Source organism: Hirundo rustica, chromosome 2 (assembly GCF_015227805.2).
Source record: "Hirundo rustica isolate bHirRus1 chromosome 2, bHirRus1.pri.v3, whole genome shotgun sequence".
Taxonomy (NCBI): Eukaryota; Metazoa; Chordata; class Aves; order Passeriformes; family Hirundinidae; genus Hirundo; species Hirundo rustica.
In genome coordinates, this window is record NC_053451.1 from 75,365,739 (window position 1) to 75,378,205 (window position 12,467).

The following is a 12,467-nucleotide window of genomic DNA, read 5'->3' on the forward strand; positions in this document are numbered from 1 at the left end:
GGTTAATTTGTTTGCATTATTTAAAAAAAAAAAAAAAAAAAAATGAGATGGTGATGGTGAGATGGTGATGGTCTTTTGCCTCATGCCTCATTACACAGCTTAGGTGTGTATAAATCTGCACTACTTAAATCTGCACTGCCTGGCCTTGCCCTGATTACTTAAATGAAGTTTTATTGGGGAAACTATAATAATAAAGACTAAACTTCAGCTTTGAAGCAGTCCTGCAGTGTATGATATTACAGGAAGAGAACCTCAGGGTTTTTTTTCCTTGTATCAAAAAGAAAAAGAAAGAAAAAAAATGTAGAAAAGCGGTAAAACACTAATGCTTAGAATAAGAAATAAATGAACGTATAGAAATACACAATGCCTTAAAGTTTCCAGCAGTGCTGCAAAGGTACTGCCATGTGAACATTGCCATCTAATGGTTTATTTGAGATTAGAAGCTGGAGCTTAGCAGCCTTCCTGTGTTGCGGCAGAGTAAATATCTAAGCAGTATTAGGGACACTAACAAAATACTTATTGGTGGAATCCTACATTGTCATGATTTAGAGAAATGACATTTTAGTGTCATTTTAATTGGGTTTGACACTCTTCTTATTTTAATGTATAACATTTAGACATGATTACAACATGCAACAATCACACAAATACTTGTTCTAAAAGCAAACTGCAACAATTTCAGTATGGAAATCATTTTAAAAATCTTTAATTTAAAAAATTTTTAAAATACTGTATATTAAAATATTTTTACCTTAGAAATCAAGAAATAAAAAGTCAGAATGGAAAATAAAAGTGGTACTAACAAAGCAGAAAAATAGGGAGAAACTTCTGAATTGGAGTTTTATGCCATTCTTAGCTAAATGTAAAACCTGAACCACAAGAACTGAAGAACTCTTATTTCTCTAGTCCTTTTGATCTCTGGTTCCTTATTCTATCTTCCTTTAATAATAAAATATATATTGGAGTGGTTTTACTTCATAATTTAACTTCTGGTTGATTTTGGCTATGCAGCAATATTTTCAGTGTAGTGATCTTCGTGGAATTTAATATTGAAAAATAACCTTTATATACAGCAAGAATTCTACACAAGGAATATGTCTCTCTTGCACTAAGATGGCTTAGAATAAATAGAACAAGAAGCTTCCTATGGAGCTTTAAACCATCTTATAGAATCCAGGATTCCTGTCACAGTATTCTGTTCAAAATCTATAGGGATGATTACATACTCTTAAACCCTACAGTATTTTTTTTTTCCCGGGGGGGGAGGGGGGTGGGGGGGGGGGGGGGTGGGGGGGGGGTGGGGGGGGGGGGGGGAAGGAAAAAAAAAAAAAGAGAGAGAGAGAGAGAGATAAATCATCCACAAGGATTATTGCTGTAATAAAGCTACAGGCCATGTTTTATATGTTTTATTAAGCTATAAACACAACCTTCAGCCACAAACCAAGCTAGCTGTCTTTAGTCTACTCACTAAATAGATAAGTTTCCAGATGCTGTAAGATATCACTGAGCTTCTAATTATTAAAATTCCAAGCTATAACCTGTGCAGTTCAGGCAATGCAAAAAAATATCTCGTAATGATGTGTACTTGATGCTACTGGTATCTATGTTGCAATATCTCAAGGAACTTTAACAGCAGTTAATGAAGTGTAATTAAGTATGACCTTGCTCTTGAGGGCTTGAGCTGTGCATACATTCTAGTGCAAAATTCCATCATAACATTTCCACTTAAAGACCTTGAGTGCTCTGGTCTCCTTAAAATGGTGAAGTGCCACTAATGTTAGAGAAATAAGAAAACAACAACAACAACATATTAAAACACAATAAAAAAAGTAGAAGTGGTTCATATCTGCTGTAGAAATGAGGGCCTGGAAGATCTTTCAAGAGACCAGAAATTATGGAGGCAGATCATTCTCTGTATTTACTGTGCAAAAACTCAGTGAAGCACATACCACAGTCTCATAGTGTTGCACCATTCTCAAACACAGAATAACATTTCTCATACTAAAAAGAAATCTTTTTCTTCCAATTAAACTAGTGTCATACACTTTTTCTCTGTATAACTGATAATTTCCTAAAAATTCCATGTTAACCATCTCCAAGATCAAACAGTGCAGAGCAGGCTTTCCCCCTGCCTGCCTCATGCTTTCCCAACCTTTCAGTATATATATATATATATATAAATAAATATATATAATTTTTTGTCCTGTGAATTCTGTCTAAACCATTTATGTCTTCTTTAACACCTGGTGCTGAAAGTGGAACGAGTACTCTGTGTGAAGCCTCTCCTGCTCTGGTCAGAGTGCGACAATGAATTCCTCCCCATGGTTCATGTACCCTGTTGCTGCTAATGCACTTCAGGGTGGGAACTGAGTGTTTAGTGGCACACAGCATGAACAACTCAGTCTTGTGTTCAAGCATGATTTCAAAATGACTTTCCCCAGTACTGTTGCCTATCCAGGTTTTCCTCAGGCTGAGGGCTTCCCACCAGGCAGTGGGACAGGGGCTGGGCAGCCAAGGATCATTAGAGCTCCCTGCCAAGAGCAGGACAACTTAAGGCACTGAGGCAGCCCCAGCCCCTGGCACTGGGCACATCCCTGGGGATGGAGACAGAATGGGGATGGAGACAGGCTGAGGCCAAGCCAAGACAGGGTCAGCAAGACAGGGTCAAGATCATCAGGAATGAGGCCAGTCAGACATGATAGCTCAGGCCTGAGCAGTTCCTAAGGGTGGGAAGCAGGAGCATCCCTTCTTCTCCCTAATTTCTCCCAACTCTTTCTCTTCCTACACTTCATCAGCTGGGTTCAAGGCCACAGACCCAAGGAGTGTTAGAGCTGGCCAGTGCAGGCTCCCAGCACAGCTCCTGGGGAACAGGAAAAGCAGCCACTGCCCAGAACCATGTCACTTCCAATCCCCACTCCATGAGGTTTGCATGCCGAGCCTTGGTAGCAGGGAGGGTAAAGGGGTGGCTTCTGTGAGAAGCTTCTAGAAGCTTCCTCCATGTCCAGCAGAGTCAATCCCTGACAGCTCCAAAGATGGATCCACTGCTGGCCAAGGCCAGGCCAATCAGAAATTGCGGTAATGCCTCCATGATAACATAGTTAAGAAGAGAAAAAAAAAATTATTGTAGAGATGTAATTGTGGCCAAAGAGGAATGGAGTGAGAATATACAAGAGGAACAACTATGCAGACACCAAGGTGAGTGCAGAAGGAAGGGCAGGAGCTGCTCCAGATGCCAGAGCTGAGGTTCCCCTGCAGCCCATGGTGCAGATCATGGTGAGGAAGCTGTGTCCCTGCAGCCCATGGAGGACCACAAGGATGCAGAGATCCACCTGGAGCCCATGGAGGAGATCTGCACTGAAGCAGGTGGGTTCCTGAGAGGAGGCTGTGAGAAACCTATGCTGAGAGCAGAGTCCTGGCAGGGACCTGCAGGCCTCCGGAGAGAGAAGCCCCCACTGGAGCAGGTTTCCTGGTAGGACTTGTGAAAACACAAGGGATCCATGATTGGAGCAGCCTGTCCCTGAAGGGCTGAACCCTGTGGAAGAGTGACCCACATTGGAGAAGTTCATGCATAGCTGTTGCCCATGGGATGGACTCTCACTGGAGAAGTTCATGGAGAACTGCCTCCTATGGGAGGGACCCCATACTGGAGCAGGGGAAGAACTCCTCTCTCTGAGCAATGGGAAAAACAGTGTGTGATAAACAGACCATAACACCCATTCCCTGTCTCTCTGCACTGCTGAGGGAAAAGGTAGGGCTGGGAAGGAGGGAAGGATAGGGGGCAGGTGTTTTTAAGGGCTTATCTTACTTTTTCTTTTCTTTTTTTTTTTTTTTTTCTTATTTATTTTTCTTATTTCTCTGATTTTATTAGTAAGAAATTCAATTCATGCTTCCAATTCTAGCCTGTTTTGCCCATAACAGTAATTAGTGAGTGATGCCTCTTTATCCTTATCTCAACTCATGAACCTGTCATTATATTTTCTTTCCCCTGTCACACTGCAGAGGGGAGTGAGAGAGCAGTGTTGGTGGGTGTCTGGCATCCAGCTAGGATCAATACACTGAACCTACTAACTCCCACTTAGACCAAAAGTAACCAAAACCTCTTTTTTGCCTATGGCTTTGTGACCATGTTGTGTGCAAACTTTATGGTAATGAAGTTTTCATGGTAACTACACCACTGTAATAAAATTTTAATTCATCGCCACCAGTTGTTTTTTTCTGCTGAGCAGATAAAACAAGCTAAAGAGACTTGTTAGGTTGAAGAGGGCATTTGTTCTTTGCTCTCCACTGAACAAGGGGGTTATGGTTACAAAGACAGAGGTCACCTGAGTTTGCAGACAAGAGTTCACAGAATTTTGACCAGTTTATCAGACACCAGCTTCACAAAGGTGATGGCTTGGCAGGCAGCTTTAGCATCCAGTTGGGAATTAGTCTGAGCAGCGGTTCTGTGACGGGTTTGCGAGCAGATGGATTTCAAGGTAAAAAGCTGTCCTGAAGCGAGTGTTGCTTAGATTTGGGAGTGACTCAGGTGGGTGAGTCGTTTTGACATCATCATCTCATGAGTCAAGCAAATAAACTGTAATGACTCATTTTGAAAACCCAGGCACTGGGCAACGACTGTGTGGCTTATGATTTCATCCTTGTCAATTATAGAGAAAATACAAAGCTTGAATTCTAAATTTCATTTTAAATAGTAGTAAGTCACTGAAGGTGAGTCAGTTAAATGATCAGTAATTCTGATACGTAAGAAGCAAATTCTGTCATTTGATGCCCAGATCCTTTACTCAAAATCATATGATCCCCCATGCTTTTCCACTAATCTCCACTGCTTTTTCTGGCATTCCCTGTGACCTCTCTAACCTTTATTCCTCATTTTGAAAAGTGTGCATCCTCTGTCTCTTCCACCTGTATCAGTTCTACATCAAGGCTTTTTTTTTCCACTTACCCCTCTTTATTCTAATGGGCTTTTAAGTCATCTCCTTCTCAAAAGCACTGTTAGCCCTTTCCTGTACCACTCACACAAACAGAATTTATGAAGTCATAAGCCCTGGAACTTGCATACGTTTGTAATAAATATTTAATGTGGATTCTTGCTCAAAAATGGGGAGATAAAATAAAGCTGAAGGTTTGGCCCGATTCCCCGGGGGTGTCTCGCCCTTCGCGGAGCGCAGCAGTACCTTGGTTAATGCTGCCATCTAGCGCCCGCCGGAGAAACTGCAGCCCCTGACCTCCTTGGGAGCCATTTAGCTCAATTGCTTCGGGGCGGGCGCGCAGTGAAGTGCGCGAGGAGACGGCTCCGAAACTGTCACCGAACATTACGGTCTAGTTCCGTGTGAGGAATTTAGATTTCGCGCCAAATAGTGCACTTACTAGAAATATTTAGGGGATTTTCTCCCATAAAGGACTATACAGAGACAAAACAAAACAAAATCAACATTTTGTTATTTAACAAGGATAAGAGTGTTTATTCAAATGTCTTGTAGATATTTGATTTTCTCAAATATCTTTCCCAGCATCAGTTTATATGACAAAGTATTTTTTTTTCTCATACTCTGAAAAGAAATAAAATTATAGAGAAGTGCCATTGACTTGAGGGGATGAAGACTAGATGTATCTTAAAAGCTATAAAATAATTGCAAGGATATAATTTTATTTTAGAATAAATCCAAAGCATGACTGTCCAAGCATTTTCAGGGTAAGAAATCTGTCTTAACAATCCATGAATCATTTTCCTTTTCTCCCAGGATAACTCCATTTGTGTCTACACTCAAAGTCAGAACACTGAACAAATCTCTCTCAGGAGTCTTTCAATGACATCTGCTTTTCTCCATTGATTTTACAGGTAGTTAAATGTTAGCTTTAAGAGGACTGGATCCTAAAACTTGAAATACCTTCCTCCAACAGAATCCCTGCTAGATTTTTTTCCATCAGAGAGAGACTAGCATAGATTAAGAGCATTTTTCCTACCAACCAGTCTTTCACTGCAGGCAGGTGTTTTGTGTCAGGGCATGGGATGGCTGGCAGATAGTTTGGGGGACTGAAGAGGGACGGAAGTGCTAAACTTCTTGCGCACAAACTGGCTGAAAGATAATTTAAAAATTACAACTCTGAATGAATATGAAAGCCTGAGCAGAATCTGTTCGTTATCATTCTACAGAGGTTATAATTTGTTAATTCCAAAACGTACTCATCACTAAGAGTATTATTGGTCTTCCTCCTGTATTTCTTTGACAAATTTCCTAGAAATTCAATCTTTACTCCAACAGTGGTATTAGTAAACAACACCGATATTTCCAGGGCAGATACTTATCATAAAGTCATCTTCCCTAATCCATAACCCTGTAATGAAAAGGGGATCAGTTTTCTAAAAGCCTCATTTTCATACACTTCTGTAAAATTAATTAATTCATACACTTCTGTAAAAATAATACCATGTTTTCACTTAGCTATAAGCCTATTTTAGGTGTTTTTCTACTTAGTCACAATACTGTGAATCATCACTGTGCTAAGCAGCTCCTACAAAATTACAAGGGCAAAATAGTTCAGTGACTTTAATAACTAAGGTTTCATTCAGATGTGATGTTCTATTCCTTTCTTCTTGACAAGCATCACAATAAAACTAGCATTAGGAGCAGTTCACAGAAAGGGGGATGGTGAAATGCCTGCATGTGTGCTTAATTCTACCATTTTGTTCACAGTGATGAGAGTCCACTGCCAAAAGAGAAAATTGTTGCAGGCTCAGAGGACTGGATGAAAGTGGTTAAAAAGATCTCAGCTCTATAAAATCTAGTAAAATATTTGATATTATGCCATATTGAGAAGCTTGTTATTTACACAAGGACACAAGATTAGTAGATTAATTAGTAAATTAGTTGAGGTTAGTAAATTACTTTGTAAATGTGAAGGGGGCAACAAGTTATGCAGAAAGGGAAGTTTCACCATCCAGATTGAAAACAGGGTAAAAATACATTATTCCAGATCATTCTTGAAACTATTTTTTTAACATAATTTTGCTTGTAGGAGCATCACACTAAAAGCTGGGAGCTGTACATGGGTTTTGAACATGGTGTGATGGGGATGTTCAAAACTGGAATGAGTATTAAAGCCTGGATTAGTGAAATGGGAAGTATAGAAGTGAAAAAATGGCAGATTGCATTCAGAGACCCATACAAGAAAACTGATACTCTGAACTGCAAATTTAGCAGCCTTAAAATGAAAGAGACAACCCCCAATTTTTTGTTTCTCCTATCACCATGAGTTGCCAAAGCAAATATAATCCTTTCCAGTTAACAAACTGTTAGTTCTGTTGTCCTGCTGAAAATTTGAGGAACTGCGTGTAATTCTGATGAGCCTGTTGAAGAAAGGGGTTGTTCAGAAAACAAAATTTCAAATAGACATAGAGGAGGTAATGTGGGCTTAAGAGGAAAATTAAAGAAGCCCCAAAGACCAGGCTTGCATAGTTTAGTGGAACAAAACAAAAAAACATTTAATTAATGGTCCGTTACTTCTACTAGTGAGAAAAAAGTGAACAACGTTTTTCTAAGTGAGAACTTAAGTTAGTGCCATTTCTTGTGATTAAAACCAGATATATTCTGTCTATTCTGCTTTGCTGTCTTACAGGGAAGAGAATGCAAGGGGAGAAGAGGAACTAAAAGGCAAGTGGTTTTTGCCCAATGGAATGATCCCCAAGCAATCATTCCACACAGCATGACTTTAAAACTACTTGCAGTTTTCTATAAAGGTATTTTTTACACTTTATTACTAGGATCTTGGGGCTCTCACTCTTCAGCTATGCCTACCATGAGTTGAATCACAGTGTAAATGTCTAATTTTATCAACTAATGTCACGCATTCAGACTGCAGATCTCTCACTAGTCACCTTAGGCTCCCTTGTAGTCAACAGGAGAAAAGTGGGACTTAAAAGAACGCTTTATCTGCCTTATCATGAATTTGTTCTGCAACATCAGTTAAATAGCATCCCAGAAGCTCATATTGAATGATCAGCTGAAAACTGAAGTTCTAAAACACAGCAAGCAAGATGAATCTCGCTCTATCTTTCTAAAATACACATATTAAAACATGGGCTATATGTGGTATCCGCACTCCCCAGATACCATGGACTCGGGAGCAAATGAAAAGCCACTTTGTGATAGAAATAAAGACAGAACTCAGAATAGCTGTGGTCTGAACCACATACATATTTTACTAAGGGTTGCACATGCTAGAAGCAATTCTCACAGAATTTTTAAAAAATATGCTAACTCCAGAATGTAAGCAAGGACTGAAATTATTTAGGAATTCCTTTTATTATCATAAGCTATCATCATAAGAATACAACTCATGATTACAGAATCAGTTTCTGTGAATCAGCAAATCCAAAGCAATGAATGTAGCTCTGCATGCACTTTGGGAGTGTATTATACCTTTTATAATTTTTGTTTACCACTTGGCATCCTGAAGTATAAAAACACAATGGCCTTCACCATTCACTGTGCAGGGCTCTGAAATGTTGCTAAACACTATGATGAGCAAGAATGAATATTAACTTCCTTTGTACAAACATTCTGTCCTTGAAAGTCCACAACCTACAGACTACAGGTTTGATATTTTCCTTCTTTTACACACAGATTGCAAAGGGATGAACATTTTTCTGGTTTTTTGGCTGTGATTGCAAATTAATTTAGCTTCCTTTTGTGAGTTGAATGTAAACAACAGTGCTAAAATCTGTGGAGTACAGACAAGCATATAACTGACAAACTTCCTCTGCTGTTAACAATTATTTAATTGATTCTAAGATGAATAATTAAATTACACTGGATAATATAGTCAATTAATATTCTAAGAACTATGTACATCTAATAATTGTCCCTTTTAATAGCATATAGTACTACGTAGGTCACAGAACTCTCATTTCTTATTGGGTTTCTTTTTCTGAATTCAATAGAAAACAAAATAATCACAATTATCACTGTGAAATCAGCATATTCAACTACATACTCTTGTAGCTAAAAAAGATTAAGTGCATATATCTCCATTATCTGTTTCAGGATTTTGGGGGCCAAAAAAGCCAGATTTTCTGCCACCTTATTTTTTATTTTGAGTAGCATATGAATTTGCTTTAGGCAACTTGTTTTTCTAAGTTAATTTCTTGTAATGTCCAGTGAAGCTCAGAAAGAGTCATGGGTTTGTGAACACAGTGACTACCCAAGTCACCTGTGATACATTTAATTGAATAAAATCCCATAATCTAATAACTAAGGCAACTGTCCTTAAAATGATGCTCCTTACATTTCAAAAAATCTTATTGCCTTTTATTAAATAAACTGGATTAAAATGTTGTTCTTCACCTAGACATAAAATATATATCCAGGTAGAATATGACATCTGAAACAACAACAACAACAACCACAAACAAACAACAACAACAACAAAAACACCCAACCCACTAAGCATCACGGTTTTTACTACTTTTGGAAACATGATTTTCTGATACAGTGACAAAGCACCTAAGAGCTCAGCCATCCAAAAAAAGCATCATGTTCTTGTGAGATATTGTAGTACAGTTGTAGAGCAGCATGTTTCCATAAGCAAAGTGATCCAGGCATGTAATTCCTCTGAAATCAGTAATGAAGTCCTTGTTTATGTCAGTTGAGGAGTTATCTAATATATGGAAGTCATAATAGAAAATATTTAATTATCCTCTCCTAAGTTGTTTGGTTAACAATAGCCTTATATCTTAAAAAAAAAAAAAAAAAAACCAAAACCAACAATTTTATCCCTTGAATTTCATGAGATGAATTCTGTGGGTTTTTTTTTAAAAGAACGCTTGTGGGAGAGCAGAATACATCATGCAGGACTATGCTCTTTTTAAATTTCCTGAAATCAGCAGGTCCTTAGTCCCAGAGAACCCAAAGACCAACTGTGCTTCTGATACCAACCCAAATATATTTACATTTTCTTCACCATAAAGTATTTGCTGATTAATCAGAAGAAGTTTATGGAAAAACCCTCAACTTTTATCTTGAAATTAAATTCTTAAAAAATAAATTATTTAAGATTTTTTAAATGTTAAAAAGACCCCAAAACCCTAGTAACTTAACATTTCAGTGTTCTGAAAGACATTATCTGTACTCTGAAAGACATATCCATAGCTAAAGCTATGGATAATGTCTTGGATCCTGGAAGTTTTCCCACATCTACTTTATATTTGGGTGTTGTGTAATTAATTAAATTGTATTTGTTGTAAAATGTAATGTCTTATCTAACATCCATCATTATTCTGTTGCTTTTGCATGATTGTCCCAAATGGAAATGGAAAGGGGAAAAAAAAAAAACCCCACCAACAAAATAAACTCTGGATCAAGCAAGTGAAGCTACAGTCATATTTCATAGGAAATATGAGATAAATTCCAAGAAAATTCCTCTTTGATTTCCTCTCTTGTCCATGTTACCCTACCTAAAAACTTCATATCAAGGAATAAATACAAGTTATGGCTGACCAAAAAATATGGGCCATGAGTTTACATGATTAGAAGCAACTTGGGTGGACTTATTTGGCACTTGCTAGGGAAAAGAGAAAATACCTGCTTTTTTTTTTTTTTTCTTTTTCTTTTTCTTTTTTTTTTTTTTTTTTCCCCCCGCCCCCCCGTTATTTACAACTTTGAACAGCTGGAAAGTATGTTTAACACAATCAACTATAACTCTCCAATTTAAAAATTAAATTATTATCCTGGCCTTCCACATGTGAAAATGTGATTTTAAAGTCCTCTGAGAACATGAGTCAGTAGATGGATACAATTAATATTTTAGGCCCTAGTGCAAATATATATCTTTTTTGTTTTAACTAGGAGTTTTATGAAGTGAAGACTTAGGAACAAAAATACAGTTCAGTTATCTCAGCACTGTTAACGCAAAGAGCCAGCTTAGAGCAGACGTGGCCAAATTCTTTAAAATTTCACAGTTTGTCTCATGTCATTTACTCCATAGAAGCCTGGACCATTGTTTCAGCAGCTCTTAATAGTGTAACTTCCCTGGTCAGCAGTTTAAAAAGGACAACATAAAAAGAACATGTGTTTCTTTTAATTCTCTCAGAGCTTCAAAACAACCACAGAGACTTTGCTCTTGGTACAGAGACCAAGCACAGAACACTTCATCTCCAAAGGGAGATGTGTCAGAAAATTGTGAGAACCCCAGGATATCATGGAAATTGTTCTGTGACCTTCACCACAGTGGAGACAAGTAACAGCTACTGCAATTAAGAAGTCCAGTGGAAGCAAAGTGACAAAAGTCAGACTGTGTATCCCTTTTGATCTCTGCAAAGTCCTGATGCAGAGATAATAAGAATGTAGACCAAATTCTATCACTGTGATGTTGAGTTTCAGGAGAAATTCACAGTACACATACCTTTGTGTCACACTGCCAGCGTCAGCTCTGACTTTAAGGTAACTATTTGGTCCTTCATCTTCTGTGTGATGCATTATGAAAATAATGTTTTAATGAAAAAGTATTTGTACATTGATCAATCTCTGAACATCAAAATCTCATCTCTGGGGTTGGTTTTTTGGTTGTGTTTGTTGTGTTTGTTTGTTTGTTTGTTTGTTTGTTGTTCTAGTCTAAATAAATATTAAGGGTACAATATTTCTTTTTAAAAGAACATGCAAATTATTCTTTGTTAAAAATTGTGAATTAGAAGAACATAAACAGTATGAAAGAGATGCAAATTCCAAGCAGCTGTTTCAACATCTACCCAAGAAATAATTTTCACTTATTCTGATAACTAGGGGCTTCTTAATTGCTAAAAAATGTAACTGAAACTTTTTTTGCCCAATACTATTTAAACTGAATCCTGGAATCACTTTATCTCTTTTTTTTCTCCTTCTTTTTTTTTTTTTTTTTTTTTTTTTTTTTTTTTTTTTTTTTTTTTCTTTAACTGATTTTTTAATGTTTTCTCTACTCCAATTCTTGGATTTTTTTATCACATGCAAATAATCAAATATATCCACAAACGTTAGTTATATTCACTGTCCACACAATCAATGGAAATTTAGGATCTCCCTAAAAAATTCGGTACTGAGTACTGCTCAGTTATGTATCAAATCTCATATCTGTGCTACTATCTCAGCCTAACCCTGAGATCCCACAGCTGAGGCTGTGTGCCAGGCAGTGCCTGAATTGTAGTTGTAGAGCTGCCACGGATGTGCTGAATACATGTGCCTTCATGCACACACAGCTCAACAATTCTAGAAAATGTGATCTTGCACTGGCATTTGCAAATACTAAGAAAGAATTGTATTCGCAAATACTTCTCAAATAACCAAGAGTCATGGTCTGAAAAACAGATTTTTCACCAGTGCTGATCTAGAATATTTTCTTAAATTTAATGCTGGGTAGGGAGAGTGTCGGGGCGGGGTGTGTGTGTGTGTGTGTGTAAATCCTCTTAAACTCTCTCTAAATGGCATAAACCCTGAAGT